The 7,246-nt window shown below is 40.1% G+C and overlaps 1 pseudogene; it reads right to left on the bottom strand.

Moving 5' to 3' along the window:
* Positions 1–584: 584 nt before the first annotated feature.
* Positions 585–4,982, bottom strand: LOC107501045 (annotated as a pseudogene).
* Positions 4,983–7,246: the final 2,264 nt, after the last annotated feature.

Genomic DNA, 7,246 nt, shown 5'->3' with positions numbered 1-7,246 from the left:
AAATGTTCTGGAATTAGACAGTGGTGATGGTTGTATAACTTCGTGAATATACTAAAAACTAATAAATTGTATGCTTTAACAGGATGAATATTATGGTATACGAATTATGCCTTGTGCTGGCTGGAAAATAACTGTCTGGCTATCGCCCATGGGAACATAATGCTCTAACAATAAGTTTTCTGCTACTGTTCCCCGCACTTGCACAACCGGTCTGTGGGATGACAGTTAGTAAAAAGAAGAAAAATAGACTTGTGTATTCAGACAGAATGAAGAATGGGGTTTAGGGCTTAAAAACCCTGTACCTCTACATTTCGGGACTTAATTTGGGGTCTGCGTACCCTGACAGACCCAGCTGGCTGAATAAAGGGTGTGTTTTCTATAACTCACTGATTTCTAGTGATCCATGCGTCTATCGGGGGCTGGCGGCTACAACAGTCTCAATTAAAATAATTTTTTAAAAGGGAGAGATGACGAGAGCTGGAACAAAGATGGTAACGGGAATGAAACAGGTTCTAGAACTTTTTTTTTTTTTTTTGACTGTCCTAATTACTTATTAGGTAAGAATTTTACAAAGATTACTTATATTAGTGGTACCAGTGGAGCTGGTGAGTATTACGCTTTCTCCAGGCTGCACAGGGAGAGCCATCAATAATATGGTGGAACGTGTGGCCCTTTCCGAGGCCACAGCTCTTGCAGCCTGCAGACGTGACCCTTGCCTCTTCCTGTGCCTGTGAACTGGTTTGGCTATTCACTCACTGGCTGTCAGGATTCTGTCTGATAGCTTTATGGAATGGATCAATGAAGATAACCTCAAAGAATTTGTGGAATCTTTACCAACCCAGTAAGAATTCAGGACCCTCAGAGCTCCACAGTGGTGTCCATCTCACTCACTGGCAACAGACTGAAGACTTCAGGCAAACTTCAGCTAGTTAACAGGCTCGGCCTAGATTGCACTTAGGAACTGGGCGTTTGCGGCCACCACTGGAGCACACGAATCTGATAGGTGACATAACCTTGCTTGGCCTTGCATCCCAGCCTGCATGCTTCATTGGGCCAGGCCGGGTGGGGCAGGGGGCCCTGTGGAGGACAGAGAGCTGGTGGTACTGCCAACAGTTCATCCTGAGAAGGAAGCGCCTTACATCGGACTGCTTCTTCCTCCATAGTTCCTGGATGTACTTGTAAGTGCCGATCTTGGCTTACCTGATGGCTGGGACAGATAGAAAGACAGTTCTAGAACTTTTAAAGAAACAGAATAGACCTTAGTGACAGGGTGTGAGGGGTGGGGGTAGGGGATGCTGGTTCTCAGGCCCCCAGAAAAGCTGTGCCTCTGTGGATGGAAGTGCCATTGAACGAGGCAGTTACAGAGGATGGGAAGCCATTGAGTGGGACCCGTGTGCAGGGAAGGCCCACTGGATATGTTGCCTTCAGGCAGGGATTCCACATGGGAGTGGCCAGTGGACAGAGGCAGCAATCTGCCCTCAGATACAGATTTGGGTGCTGTTAGTGGGTGAGTGGGACTAAAGTCAGAGTCATGGAAATCACCCAGGCAACCATCCGTTTGCTCCTTTGTGTCGTGGGCATACAGTTCCTTCCATCTTGAGCACCTTTCCTACCTCCTTTACTCTGATGCTATCTCCTCTAGCAAGCAAGCCCTAAAACACCCCCTCCCCATCCCAGGTTGGGCCCTGTGCTCACCTTGTCTTTCCTTCGACTACCTGGTATTGAAAGTGACTGAAAACTAGTCTACATCTGCTACTAGAGCAGGATTCTTTTTCTTTCCTTTTTTTAAATGTTGTATTCAGAGTCAAGTTCCTAGTACATAGCAAGTGTCCAACACTTGGGTATTGAACAAGATCAGATTTTATTATATTTAGATTAAATATGGGAGAAACAGCACAGGAGGGGAATTTAACTGGTTTTGTTTCCAGTTGGTTCTGCCACGAGCTCACAGTTTCTCTTTAGCTAAGTTGTTTTATACATCATCTGGGACTCAGTTAGTCATTTATAAAACAAGGCCTGTAACCTAGGTATTTTATAAGACAGTGCTGTCTGGTAGTACTTCCTGTGGTGACAGAAATGTTCTGTGGCTGTGCTGTCCAATGTGGTGACCACTAGCCACAAGCTGTGACTGAGACCTTGAAATGTGGCCAGTGTGACCAGGCTGGAAGCTTAGCTCTAAGATCCCTTCGACTTTATGATACCACTTTCTTTATGTTTCTCTATGCATTCTTTCCTCTAGTCTGTTGTTTTTAAGTTTTTATGTATGAAAATAGTAAAAAAAAAATATCTTTTATCAGGTTTTTGTTTGGTAAAATGCCAAATACTATAGTTTATACTTTAATTAATGGTAAAGGAAACATTTTATGTAATTATTTAGAGAACTTAGAAGAAAGCAAAAGGCCTTCCTAGCTGCAGAGAGTAGGGAGATGAGTCACGAGTTCTAGGGGGGCTTGGGCAATGCCATGGGCAGACAAGACTTGCCCGTAACCCCAACTATCCAAGGTGCCATGAAAACAGCCCCCACTGCACCCCTACTTCTGCCGGCAGCAGGGGAGCATCCAAGTGTCTAAAGGCTGCTGCATCTGCCCAGCTTCTGGGAAATGTCAGTTTGGAACTCAGCCTTACTGCCTTCTATGGACCCGTTATTTACCCAGTACATGTAAAAGTGGGCCCACTTGTGCACAGAAATGATACTACAGAATTTATTCTCAAGCAGGGGTAATTTTGCCACGCAGGGGACATTCACCAATGTCTGTAGATGTTTTTCGGCTGTCACAAATTGGGGTAAGGGGTGCTATTCGCACTTAGTGGGTAGAGGCCAAGGATACTGCTAAACATTCTACAATGCACAGGAGAGCCCCCCATAACAAAGAACTATCCACCTGTCCCAAATCTCAATAGTGCTGAGGCTGAGGAACCCTGATTATTGCAATGTTTCCTCTAGATATGCAAACCCCTATCACTGTATCCTCCTGCATTCCTGAAGCAGAAGTAAATTTTGAATAAATAAAATGACTAATCTCCAAGATAATTTTATTATTGATTCTCTTTATTAACTATAAAAAAGTCAGTAGTTGTTGTAGTTTCCTGCTATTTACATCATATTCAGTTTTATCTCAGTTGGGCAGAGCCCAAATTACATTAAACAATTAAGTGAAAAAGATTAGTCACAAAATTTTTTATTATATTGACCAATCAAAGTGTGGTGGCTGAAAAATTGACTCTTACTGGAAATTACTGTTTGACTATTGCTATGGGCACGGAGGCCTTTGATTATAGGAACATAACATTCTAAATAAGCTTTCTGCTTCTGTACCCCCGCTTATGCACCTGACCTGTGAGTTGACAGGTAGTGAATAGAAGATAGCCCTTTGTGTTTAGGCAGAATGAAGACTGAGTTTGGGGGCTTAATTTGGGGTCTGCGTACCCCTGGCAGACCCAGCTGGCTGAATAAAGAGTGTATTTCCTATAACTCACTGAGTTCCGGTGGTCCGTGTGTCTTTTGGGGACTGGCGGCTACAACAAAAGTAGTTTTATATGAAAGAGATATTTTATCTCTTTGTTCATTGATAATTGTGACTTTCTTTTCCTACTTGTAAATATGCATAGATTAGTATGTGTTTTCAAATGGGCTATAATTTGTAATTCCAACTTGGCTGTAAAAATGTATTATTTATAAATGTAGTTAGATAATATTTATCAAGTATTTAATATTTTTGTCCAAGAATTTTACATGTGTTAATAAACCATGAGCAGGCTTGCAAGATAATATTATTTTTGTTTCATAGTGAAGGAAACCAAGATAGAATGAGGAAAGCATAAGTGGTTTCCTTAAAGCTATAAGGATCAATTCCAAATATTGAAATATTTCTATCTCTTAGGTCTTTGTATACAAAATAACTTAGAAAATAATTACTTTTTAGTTTTAAAGAGCTAAACTTTTTATTTGCTCTGTGTTTTAAAATTTTTATGGAGGTAAAATTTACATACATGAAAATTAAAATATAGTTTGACGAATGTTGAAAAACAAAATTCAACTGCATAAATTTAAAGATCTCATTGGCTTTATTCAAAAATTCTTGAATTAAGCAGCATCCAATCTAGCAGATAGAATCTCTGAGGAGCTGTACAGAATGAGAGACTTCTACAAGCAGAAGAAAGCAGGAACAAGGAAGTTATACCAGGCAGAAATTCTGGTAGGTCATTGCAAGGTTTCTTTATTTCAGGAGGTGGTAGGGTCTATCAGGCAGATGATCTCATTAGTGCTAATCAGGATATTCCTGATTGACTGGTTTAAGATTCCATCCTGGAGCCGAAATTGTAATTAAGTTTGGTGATGTGGAGTTTAGCATAAGTGACTTTATTGGGGCCTGTCATCTTATTTTTAACATGAGTTATGACCCCTGTTGTTTCAAAACTTTTTAGAGCATGGTTTCTTAAATGCACACTATAAATAGATTTAAGAGGCACAGTTCTGTTGACTACATAGCACCTTAGTACATGAAAGGTTAACATGTGTTCTGATATGTCAATAAAATTTCACAATTTACTCAACTGGAAAAAGACCTTATGTGACTTAATAGGAACAATTTTGAATTTAGAATATTTTTATAGAAATGTATTTTATTACTCTCTAGGAATTAGAGTAGTCTGCTATGAAATCACAGTATGGCCTTAGCAACTCCCTTTACCTGTTCGAATCTCAATCAAAATATATAAGGGGATTAGATTAAAAGATTCTTGGGTCACTTACAGTTCCAAAGTTCTACACTTCGAGCTGATGCTTTTAGAACACTAAATCAGCCCACTCACTCTGGACACTCTCCTCCCCTGCCTCCCTTACCCCACATTCTCCTGGTTTTCCTCTTGCTCCTCCTCCTTCTCTTGCTGCTCTTTCTTGGTCTCCATCATAGCCTCTTAAATGTTGGGATTCCTCAGGCTTTGTCTTGGGACCTCTGATGCTGGAACTACTCACTCTTCATGGCTGTAGCAGCCACCTGCCTGCTAATAATTCCACTTCTGTGTGTGTCGCGCAACCCCAACTTCTCTGCTCCTGGCCTTCTAGGAACAAATGCTTCCGAATACTGTACCTGATGTCCACAGGCATGTCCAACTTGCCGTGTCCAACAGGACTTCTTTTCTCCCTCCACCTCCAAATGCCACTTCTTTTCCTATTTTCTTTATTTAATGTAAAGCAGCAGCACTTATTTAATCTCAAAATAATTCTGAGAGGTGTTATTTTCCCATTGTATAGAACCTATATACTGGAAATAAAAACATTGAAGCTTAGAGAAGGTAAGGAACGTGTCCAAGGCTACACAACTAGTAAGCGATGGAGTTTAGACTTAAACTCAAGCGTCTTTGACTCCAAGGTTCCATCTCTCGCCTCCGCCCTACACCACTCTTTTGCCTAAGCTGGAGACCTGGGAGTTGAACTCAATTCCTCCATCACCACTCAAGCCCGACCCAACACCAGAACCTGGACTCAAATGGTATGCAGACCAACTCCTCCTCAAATCTCTGCCCGGCTTACTTCATTCACCCTCACCCTCACCTGGACACAGCCATCTCCTAGCTGGGCTCTGGTCTTTTTCTCTTCAAACCATGCTTTTCTACAACACAGATCATGCACAGCTTTTGGGACAAGAGCAAGCTTTTTCACTTAGCAAAAGGCCTCCATCTGGTTCTCTGTGATTACAGTTGATTAAATTTGCAGATTCCTTATTTGTGAATTTACTGACTTGATAACATTTATTTGTAACCCTAAATCAATACTCTTTGTGCTTTTGCAGTCATTGGCAGACATGCAGAGAGGGGGAAAAATTTGACTCACCCAGCTGAGGTTGAACAACGTGATGCCCTAGGCTTTTCCTTTCAGATTGTACTGTAACAAGTGTCCTTTTCATAGTCTACTTAGTGCCGATTTTTGGTATTTTTGTGCTTTTTGCTGGTGATTTTGCTCTTTAAAATGGCCTTCAAACATAGTGCTGAAGTGCTGTCTAGCGTTTCTAAATGCAAGAACTGTGTGATGTGCTTTACAGAGAAAATATGTGTGTTAGAAGAGTTTCATTCAGGCATGAGTGTATAGTGCTGTCGGCTGTGAGTTCAATGTTAATGGATCAATAATACAGTACATTTGGAAAAAGGTAGAGGAAATTTACCAATCTGTAAATAAAGCCAATCCAGAAAGTGCTGTAACATCTACAGTAGTCACTCCTTATCTAAATTTTTACTTTCTGAGATTTCCTCCAATTCTGCTATAACCGCAGTCCAAAATATTAAATAAAAATATCAATTTAATAAACAATATAAGTTTTAAATCATGTACTGTTCTGGTATCGCAGTGCTTGTGTTCAAGTCACCCTTACTTTACTTACTAATGGTCCCAAAGCACAAGAGTATGCCAAAGAGACGTCATAAGATGCTTTTTTTAAGTGAAAAGTTGAAAGCTCTTGACTTAATAAGGAAAGAAAAAAAAAATCACATACCAAGATTGCTAAGATCTATAGTAAGAACTAATCTTCTATCTGTAAGATTGTAAAGAAGGAAAAAGAAATTTATGCTAGTATCTCTGTAGTACCTCAATCTGTAAAAGTTATGGCCACTTTGTGTGATAAATGCTTAGTTAATATAGAAAGGGCATTAAATTTGTGGGTGAAATACTTGAATAGAAAACGTGTTTTGATTAACGGTGACACGTTCCACCAGAAAGCATGAAGCTTATATGAAGATTTTTAGCAAAGGATCACATGAAAGGAGTGACTACCTTCATATAACTTTTATTACAGTATACTGTTATAATTATTCCATTTTATTATTAGCTATTGTTCTTAATCTCTTTGACTAATTTATAAATTAAACTTCATCATAGCCGTGTATGTACAGGAAAAATCATAATATATATAGGGTTCAGTACTATCCTGTTTCAGACATCACTGGGGGTCTTGGAATGTATTCCCTGTGGAAAAGGCGGGGGGGAGGGGGCTACTGCACAGTGTCTGATAAAGCTATGTAAGAGACAGAAAAGAAGCTAAATTTGCGCATTCATGAAATAATGACTAATTTTAAAAAGCACAATGAGCAGTGTTATAAGAAAAGCCAAAGAAATTTATGGCCAAGAAAATGTTAAACTCTTCTCAGCCGGTGTTAGCTGACTCACACATTTCAAAAGGTGATACAGTGGGACAAGCATGAAACTTGCAAGTAAGGCAGTTTCTGCAGATTGAGAGGCTATGGAAGGATTTTG

Source organism: Rousettus aegyptiacus, unplaced genomic scaffold, assembly GCF_014176215.1.
Source record: "Rousettus aegyptiacus isolate mRouAeg1 unplaced genomic scaffold, mRouAeg1.p scaffold_m13_p_1, whole genome shotgun sequence".
NCBI classification, from domain to species: Eukaryota; Metazoa; Chordata; class Mammalia; order Chiroptera; family Pteropodidae; genus Rousettus; species Rousettus aegyptiacus.
This window is presented reverse-complemented; position numbering and strand designations above follow the sequence as displayed.